Source organism: Pongo abelii, chromosome 7 (genome assembly GCF_028885655.2).
Source record: "Pongo abelii isolate AG06213 chromosome 7, NHGRI_mPonAbe1-v2.0_pri, whole genome shotgun sequence".
NCBI lineage: Eukaryota > Metazoa > Chordata > Mammalia > Primates > Hominidae > Pongo > Pongo abelii.
Genome location: NC_071992.2, coordinates 30,257,547 through 30,267,487, shown reverse-complemented (window position 1 = coordinate 30,267,487; position 9,941 = coordinate 30,257,547). Strand labels below are relative to the sequence as shown.

At 47.8% G+C, this 9,941-nt stretch overlaps 1 non-coding gene across 1 annotated transcript; it reads right to left on the bottom strand.

Moving 5' to 3' along the window:
• Positions 1–9,466: 9,466 nt before the first annotated feature.
• Positions 9,467–9,570, bottom strand: LOC112134764 (U6 spliceosomal RNA). The gene has a single exon (XR_002916121.1). It is a non-coding gene; the product is annotated as a U6 spliceosomal RNA (small nuclear RNA).
• Between the last annotated feature and the right edge of the window lie 371 nt (positions 9,571–9,941).

Genomic DNA, 9,941 nt, shown 5'->3' with positions numbered 1-9,941 from the left:
TTATTTATCTAGGTAAAGCAGAATGATAGAAAAACAAATGTTAGCTGGGTGCGGGGGCTCATGCCTATAATCCCAACACTTTATGAGGCCAAGTTTGAGCCTGGGAGTTCAAGGTCAGCCTGAGTAACATAGGGAGACCTTGATTCTACAAAAAACCAAAGAACAATTAGCCAGGTAGCATGTGCCTGTGGTCCCGGCTACTCAGGAGGCTGAGGTGAGAGGATGGCTTGGGCTCAGGAAGTCAAGGCTACAGTGAGCTGTGATTGCACCACTGCCATCCAGCCTGGGCAACAGAGCAAGCACCTGTCAAAAAAAAAAAAAAAGAAGAACAGGCTGGGCACCATGGCTCACGCTTGTAGTCCCAGCACTTTGGGAGGCCGAGGCAGATGGATCACTTGAGGCCAGGAGTTCGAGACCAGCCTGGCCAACATGTGGAAACCCCATCTCTACTAAAATACAAAAATTAGCCGGGTGTGGTGGCAGGCACCTGTAGTCCCAGCTACTTGTGAGGCTGAGGCAGATGAATCGTTTGAACCCAGGAGGTGGAGGTTGCAGTGAGCTGAGATCGCACCACTGCACTCCAGCATGGGTGACAGAATAAGACTCTGTCTTAAAACAAAACAAAACAAAAAAAACCACACACGTTTGCCAGGCTTGTAATGTTGAATACTTGTGTCCTTATGCTACATACTGTAAATATATACTTTTGCATGGTTTAAGATAGTGGCCTGGGAAGATGGCCCCAGACACAGTGGTATCAATGCCCAAATGATAGGTGGGTTCAGTTGATTTGTGTGTCCCATCCAGGGTGAAGCGAATGTGTCTCCCTGAGTTGAGACCTTGTGTTCCTCCCATGTGTTCCAAAAGAAGACGGCTGTCAGGAAGGGTTTCCTCCTGGGCGGCCCCCAGGAGCCAGGGACAAACGGATAAGCTGGGATGGCCTGCAGTTCCGCATGTCCGACCCCCTTTGTCCCAGTGCATTCTTTGATTATATCATGAGCCTGTCACATTGCAAGCAGATGTTTGAATGGGCCAGACCAGAGTCTGTTCCCAACCCCTTTCAGAATAAGCCAAGATCCCCTGGGGCAAGGACATGTCAGGAGAAAGAAGGGCTCCTCCAGTGCCAGAGACTGCATGTTGTCTTTTTTTTGAGATAGGACCTCTCTCTGTGGCCCAAGCTGAGTGCAGTGGTGCCATCACAGCTCACTGCAGCCTCGACCTCCCAGGTCCCAAGCGGTCCTCCCACCTCAGCCTCCTGAGTAGCTGGGATTACAGGCATGTGCCACCACACCCAGCTAATTTTTTAATTTTTTGTAGAGATGGGGTCTCCTTATGTTGCCCAGGCTGGTCTTGAACTCCTGGGCTCAAGCAGTCTTCCCGCCTTGGCCCCCCAAAGTGCTGGGATTCCAGGCGTGAGCCCCTGCACCCGGCCTGCATGTTGTCTTAAGCTGTATTTGGGTTATCTATTTCTGTGTAACAAATCACCCTGAATGCACTTGTTTGCAACAAGTCCGTCATTTTCCTCATAAATCTGCAGTTTGGGCTCTGTGGGGAGGGCTTGTCTCTGACCCACACAGCATCCTCCAGGTCCTCTCAACCGAGGGCTGCAGGATCCATGTCCGAGGGGATACAGGGACATGGCTGGAAAATGGTTGTGTGCCACCCACTGAGAGCTCAGTCAGGACTGAGGGCGGGGCCTCTTTACCTCTCCATGTGGCCTGGGGTTCTCATGGCAGGGGAGCTGGGTTCTAAGGATGAGGGTCCCAAGAGAGAGCCAGATTGAACTGGAATCAGCTTTGAGGTCCCAGCCTTGGAAGTCTCCTAGTCTCCTCCACCATCCTCAGTTGGCCAGAGGGGTTTGTCCAATTTCAAGCAGAGAGAACATAGACTTGGGAGAGCTGCAAGGTTCTAGAAGAACATGTGGGATGGGAAACAGCCTTGTGATCATTTTGGGGTAGACTCTCTGCCTCAGGATGGTTCCCTGGGCAACTCTTGCCATACATAGGACACAGGCATGTGAAGTAGGCACATCTCCCATTGTGGTAGGAACCAGGTAATGGTGGGTAAACTGTGTTGATATTCATTCAGCAAAACTTTTTTTTTTTTTTTTTTTTTTTTAAGTATCGCTCTTGTCCCCAGGCTGGAGTGCAATGGCGCGATCTCGGCTCACTGCAACCTCCACCTCCTGGGTTCAAGCGATTCTCCTGCCTCGGCACCCCCCCTCCCTGAGCAGCTGGGATTACAGGTGCCTGCCACCACGCCTGGCTAATTTTTGTATTTTTAGTAGAGACGGGGTTTCACCGTGTTGGCCAGGCTGGTCTAGAACTCCTGACCTCAGGTGATCCACCCCCCTCGGCCTCCCAAAGTGCTGGGATTACAGGCGTGAGCCACTGCACCTGGCCACATTCAGCAAAACTTTATGAACGCCCACTTTGCACCGGACTCTATGCGAGTCTCTGGGAATATAGGTTTGAGAAAGAAACTGTTCCTGCCTTCAGTGAGCTGATCATAGCTGCGAAGGAGACAGAGCAGCCAGGCTGTGAGAGCTCACAGAAGGAAGAAGTAAGCCACTCCACGGGGCATTGCAGAAGTGATGTCCAAGCAGAAACTCCAGATGGGTCACGCACGGTGACTCACGCTTGTCATCCCAGCACTTTGGGAGGCCGAGGCAGGTGGATCACTTGAGGTCCCCAGTTCGAGATCAGTCTGGCCAACATGGTGAAACCCCGACTCTACTAAAAAAGTACAAAATTTAGCCAGGCGTGGTGGCACGCGCCTGCGGTCCCAGCTACTCAGGAGGCTGAAGCACTAGAATTGCTTGAACCCAAGAGGCAGAGGTTGCAGTGAGCCAAGATTGCACCACTGCACTCCAGCCTGGGTATCAGAGCGAGACCCTGTCTCAAAAAAAAAAAAAAAAGAAAAAAAAAAAAAGAAAGAAAGAAAGATAAAGAAACCTGGGATGGGATGAACGGTATTTCATAGTAACTAGAAGGTGAGTGTACAAGGAGGAGCATTCCAGAGAGAGGAAGGAGAGGAATAAAATAAGCAGAGACCCCAGGCCAAACCTGGGTGACCAAGCATCCCGGTTTGCCAGGGCTGTCCTGGCGTTAGCACCACAAGATCCACATCCGGGAAACCCCTTGTCACTGTGAGTGGTCCTTGTAAAATGTCCAGTGCAGCTGGAGCCTAGAGAAGTGGGGCTGGGTTGCAGCAGGGTTGGAAAAGAGAGATAGCCGAAAAGGTAGCCAGGAGCCCAAACGGGAAGCCAAGCCAAGCAGTTAAGACTTTATCTCCAAGATAGCTGAGCAATCAGGACAGGATTTTAAAGAAGAGAGTGACTTGCTAGGACTTGCATTTGAAAGAGCTCTGGCTTCTGGATAATGCAGGAGAGGGGCAACACTGAAGACCAGTTTGGGGCCATCACAGTTTTCCAGGGAAAAGATGCTGGTGACTTGAACTGAAAGTAGTGGAGGAGGGTGGAGAGAAAACAAGGAGGTTGTAGAATGTCTTCAGGAGAAATAGCAGAACTTAGAATTTTCTTAGCCAGGTGCAGTGGCTCAGGCCTGTAATCCCAGCACTTTGGGAGGCTGAGGTGGGCAGATCACGAAGTCAGGAGATTGAGACCATCCTGGCCAAGCTGGTGAAACCCCATCTCTACTAATAATACAAAATTAGCTGCGTGTGGTGGCATGCACTTATAATCCCAACTACTTGGGAGGCTGAGGCACAAGAATCGCTTGAACCAGGGAGGCAGAGGTTGCAGTGAGCCGAGACCGCGCCACTGTACTCCAGCCTGGCAACAGAGAGAGACTCCGTCAAGAAAAAAAATAAAAAGAAAAAAAAAAAGAACTTTCTTAGAGGTAGGAGGAGAGAGAAGGAGAAATTAAGGACTCTTAGTTTTCTGGCTTGGGAAACTGGAGTTTTGGGAGGTAATTAGGATGGTTTGGAAATATCTTCGCCACACCACCCTACCCCAGAATGCCAACAAAGCAATGATGCTTCTGCTTCCCATGGAGTTCTTGTTGCCTTAAAAGTCATCTCAGTTATTGTGCAACTGACCTAGAAGCCTCAGACAGAGCCGTGAGACTTACAGAAACTTCAGGATACAAAGGAGGTGTGGAAGGCAAGGGGGAAAGCGACAGGTATTTATTAAACCACATACTTCCTCAATTATTTTTGTGTTCTATCTTATCCAATCTTCACAAGAATCTTATGAGGTAGTAGGTAGGTATTTTTATCCTCATGTGCTAAAAGTGGCCACAACTATGAAGAAGCAGAGCTGGGATTTCAACCCAGATGTGTTTGACTCTGAAGATCTGCTCTTTCCACCTTGCCGCTTCCCCAGAAACTCTGGTTTCTCTCTGCCTGTGTATTTCTCCCTATCTCCTGCCATGCTTTGATTCCACCTTCATTCAGCATTTGTGCTGAGAAGCAGTACTTCCGAGGAAGAGAGATCAGCACCAGGCCTGGTTTGGTGGCTAACGCCTGTCATCCCAGCCCTTTGGAAGGCTGAGGTGGGAGAATTGCTGGAGGCCAGGAGTTTTAGACCAGTCTGGGCAACGTAGTGAGACCACGTGTCCACAAAAAAAATTTTTAAAAATTAGCTGAGCACAGTGGTGCATGACTGTAGTCCCAGCTACTTGGGAGGCTGAAGCAGTAGGGGTTACTTGCACCCAGGTGTTCAAAGCTGCAGGAGTTCAAGACTCTAGTCTGAGTAACAGAGCCAGACTCTGTCTCTAAATAAAACAAACAAGCCAAAGCCAAATAAAAAAAGAGAGGTTAGCTCCAGTACAGTAAACAAGGATGCATGGCCGGGTGCAGTGGCTCATGACTGTAATGCCAGCACTTTGGGAGGCTGAGGCGGGTGGATCACTTGAGGTCAGGAGTTCAAGACCACCTTGGCCAACATGGCGAAACCCCGTCTGCATTAAAAATACAAAAATTAACTGGGTGTGGTGGTGGGTACCTGTAATCCTAGCTACTCAGGACAGGGAGGCAGGAGAATCGCTTGAGCCCGGGCAGTGGAGGTTGCAGTGAGCCGAGATCGCGCCACTGCACTTCAGCCTGGGCGACAGAGAGAGACTCAAAACAAAAAAACAAAACAAAACACACACACACACACACACACATTTGCCAAGCCTGTAATGTCGAACACTTACATTCTTATGCTACAAAAAAAAAAAAAGAAAAAGAAAAAGAGAGAGAGACAGAAGGATGCAGACCAAGAGTTGGGAGTGTCACCTCCTCAGGGCTCTAAGAGGATGGCAGAAGGCTGCTCTCAGAAACAGAGATTTCAAGAGTTACTTAATCCTTTGTAACTCATCCCTACCCTGATTATATTTGCAAAATCCCAAAACCAGAGGACCTATGTAAGTTTCTTTGTGTGCGTGACGGACAGCGGAAGCTATGGAGGCAGTGCCCCTGCCATCAGCCAATTTAGGAAAGGGAGAGTTCGGGGGATAAAACTCAAGAGAGAGATAGCTGTGGGAAGGGCACTACTGAGAAGACACGGAAATTGTGAGGTCTGGGGTCCTCGCTCCAAAGGACTAGGGAACCCGACAACTAGACCTATGTGGTTGGCCCTCCCAGGTCCAGACAAGCGGAAGCTGGTACCATTAAAAAACCCCAGTGCTGGCTGGGTGAAGTGGCTCACACCTGTAATCTCAGCACTTTGGGAGGCCGAAGTGGGCGGATCACTTGAAGTCGGGAGCTCAAGACCAGCCTGGCCAACATGGTGAAACCCCGTTACCACTAAAAATACAAAAATTAGCTGGGCGTGATGGTGGGCGCCTGTAATCCCAGCTACTCAGGAAGCTGAGGCAGGAGAATCACTGGAACCCAGGAGGCGGAGGTTGCATTGAGCTGAGATTGCATCACTGCACTCCAGCCTGGGCGACAGAGTGAGACTCCATCTCCATACACAAAACAAACAAACAAACAAAAAAACAAAAATAAAAACACACAAAACCGCAGTGCCATCTCAAACTCCTCCTTAACCAGCCAGGTTTACATTTTGGTGTGAATCTGGACTTCTCTCCCCTTCGAAGTCTTGATCTTCCTGTATTCACGTTACATATACTCTGTCCATTTTGCTCAATCTGTCTTCTACTCGAGTGATTTCTGCATGTATCTTATTCCCCCACTAGGCTGGGAATTCTTCAAAGGATTCCAGTTTCATTCATTCCATATTTCCACGTTTTCTTTCACGTTAGTAGACACATGGTTGGCGTTTGACAGTAGCACTGTCATTGGAATGTCTTCGGAAGATCCGAAATGTACATTTCTCAGCCGGCTTCTGTAGCTGACACCAGCTCAGAATGGACACAAGAGGGCGCTCCTTCCCCTCTTATTTGAGTTCAGGGCACATCACTACTAACAATTTGTGTCTCAAAAACTCAAACAGGACTGACGTTCCTGAAAACACAGCTTTCACCACTACTAGGGAGGGGGCTCTGGGAAATTTTGAATATATATGCTGACACCCTTAGAGAATCACTCACTTATTCCACTCAAGTCTTTGATTCCATTAGAATCATTCAAGCAAATAATCACATTGTCAGTTTTTGAACAACTTATAGTCTAAAGAAACATAACCACTTTAAAAAGTAACCAACTGGTGGGGCGCGCTCGCTCACGCCTGTAATCCCAGTACTTTGGAAGGCCGAGGCGGGCGGATCACGAGGTCAGGAGATCGAGACCAGCCTGGTCAACATGTTGAAACCTCCTCTCTACTAAAATACAAAAATTAGCTGGGCATGGTGGCGGCGCGCCAGTAGTCCCAGCTACGTGGGAGGCTGAGGCAGGAGAATTGGTTGAACCAGGGAGGTACACCACTGCACTCCAGCCTAGCAACAGAGCAAGACTCTGTCTCAAAAAAAAAAAAGTAACTAACCATGTCACCCATTAGGATGGCTGTTATCAACAACAAACAAACAAAACAGAAAATAAGTTATCCAGGAGGTGGAAAAATTAGAATTTTTGTGCATTGCTGATGGGAATGTAAAATCGTGCACCTGCAATTAAAAAACAAACAAACAAACAGTGTGGGCCGAGAGCGGTAGCTCACGCCTGTAATCCCAGCACTTTGGGAAGCCAAGGCAGGCAGAACATTTGAGGTCAGGAGTTCAAGACCGGCCTGGCCAACATGGTGAAACACTGTCTCTACTAAAAATACAGAAAATCAGCGGAGCGTGGTGGTGTGTGCCTATAATACCAGCTACTCAGGAGGCTGAGGCAGAATTGCCTGAACCTGGGAGGCAGAGGTTGCAGTGAGCTGAGATCATGTCACTGCGCTCCAGCTTGGGTGACAGAGTGAGACTCTGTCTCAAAAAACAAACAAAACACAATATGACGTTCTTCAAGAAACTAAACAGAATTTCCATGTGATCCAGTCATCATACATCTGGGGAAATACACAAAAGGATTGAAAGCAGGGGCTCAAACAGATGTTTCTACACCCATGTTCACAGCAGCATTCTTCACAATAGCCCAGAGGTGGAAGCAGCCCAAGGCTCTCAATCTCCATTGAGAGATGAATGGAGAAGCAAAATGTGGTCCATCCATACCATGGAATATTATTCAGCCTTAAAAAGGAAGGAAATTCTGACCCTTGCTACAACATGGATGAACCCTGAGGACATTACACTGAGTGAAATAAGCCAGATACAAAAAGGAAGGTGAATCTTTTTTTTTTGAGACAGAGTCTGTCTCTGTTACCCAGGCTGGAGTGCAGTGGCACGATCTTGGCTCACTGCAACCTCTGCCTCCCAGGTTCAAGTGATTCTCCTGCCTCAGCCTCCCGAATAGCTGAGACTACAGGCATGTGCCACCACGCCCGGCTAATTTTTGTATTTTTAGTAGAGATGGGGTTTCACCATGTTGACCAGGCTAGTCTTGAACTCCTGACCTCAAGTGATCCACCTGCCTCAGCCTCCCAAAGTGCTGGGATGACAGGCGTGAGCCACCGCACCCAGCTACAGGAAGGTGAATCTTGACCTAAGCCTGGAAGCAAGAAGGGTGATGCTTGGATAGACACAGAGGAGGAGGTAATAGTAGTAGCATGAGGACAAAGGGAGGAAAGAGTTTGCTACCAGAGCCTTTGTAGGTTCCTGCATACAGAAGTGATATGATAAAAGAAATATTTTTAGAAGATTCGTGGGACATAGGATAGATCTGAGGGGGAAAAACTGTAAGTAGATAAATGACTTTAGATGCTGCAGCAATAATTTGGGACTAGATTAAGGACAGTGGTATTGATGAAAATAAATGGATGGATTAGGCTGGGCAAAGTGGCTCACGCCTGTCATCCCAGCACTTTGGGAGGCCGAAGCAGGCAGACTGCTTGAGGTCAAGAGTTCGACACCAGTCTGGCCAACATGGCAAAACCCATCCCTACAAAAAATACAAAAAAAAAAAAAAATTAGCCGAGGATGGTGGCACACGCCTGTAATCCCAGCTACTCTGGAGGCTAAGGTACGAGAATTGCTTGAGCCTGGGAGGCGGAGGCTGCAGTGGGCCAAGATTATGACACTGCACTCCAGCCTGGGTGACAGAGTGACACTCCATCTCAAAAAAGAAATGGATGGATTAAAATGATGGACCTTGAGAAAACAAAACAAAACAAAACAGGGTAGGGGTTGGAGGGTGAGTCAAGGAAGCAGAGTACAAGTTGATTACCAAGGGCTGATAAAGCCTCTAGCCCAGACTTCTGGAAGGCTGGTGCCAAAACTCTCCATACGGCATCTACATTCCAATTGATGCATGTTGTTAAACAAAGTAAACATAATCCGACAGGTTTTTCCAAATATGCTATGAGTGACTTGCAGACTTTCATAAAATATTAAAGTTTTAGTCTTTGATCATTTTGTTTCTTTTCTAAGTCACTCCCTTCTTTAAAGAAGGGTACATTTATCTCCGCTTTCCCTACAGCTTTGCTGCGGGGTGATTCTTCCGTGCCCATGAGAAAACCAAGCTGTTGTAAATATGATCTGCTGTGGCCAAATCTTTATGATTTATTCGCCGCTTGTTCATTCATTTTGTCATCTACAAGGCTAGTAGAGAAAATGCATTAGCATTAATGGGGCACATATTAGAAATGCAGAAGCTTGGTCCCCACCCCAAGCCTAATGAATTAGAATCCCCATGATTTCTTTTCTTTTCTTTTTTTTTTTTTTTTTGAGACAAGAGTCTCACTCTGTTGCCCAGGCTGGAGTACAGTGGCATGATCTCGGCTCACTGCAACCTCTGCCTCCCGGGTTCAAGCAATTCTCCTGCCTCAGCCTCCTGAGTAGCTGAGACTACAGATGTGCACCATCACGCCCGGCTGATTTTTGTATTTTTAGTAGAGATGGAGTTTCACCATGTTGGTCAGGCTGGTCTCGAACTCCTGACCTCGTGATCTGCCCGTCTCGGCCTCCCAAAGCGCTGGGATTAGAGGTGTGAGCCACTGCACCCAGCTGATTTCTTTAAAGACATGGAATGCTTCATGTATTGGCGTGTCATCCTCCCACAGAGGCCATGCTAATCTCTATATCATTTCGACTGTAGTATATGCACTGCTGAGGCAAGCACAGAATCTGCATGTTTAATAAGCTCTCCCTCCATTTGTTTGCATATTAAAGCTTGTAAAGTAGGAAATCTTGTCCTACAAAACAAAATCTGAACTCCTAACAAAGTTCTCCAACAGCTTTTCAATCTTATTTTATCTTACTCCAACACTTGAACTCTCTGCTTCCGATGCAATTCAGAAAGGAAAGTATCCTTGCATTGACAAGTAGAAGATTTGAGTTTTTTATTTTATTTTATTTTTTATTTTGAGTCAAAGTCTAGCTCTGTCACCCAGGCTGGAGTGCAGCGGCATGATCTCGGCTCACTGCAACCTCTGCCCCTCAGGTTCAAGCGATTCCCCTGCCTCAGCCTCCAGAGTAGCTGGGATGACAGGC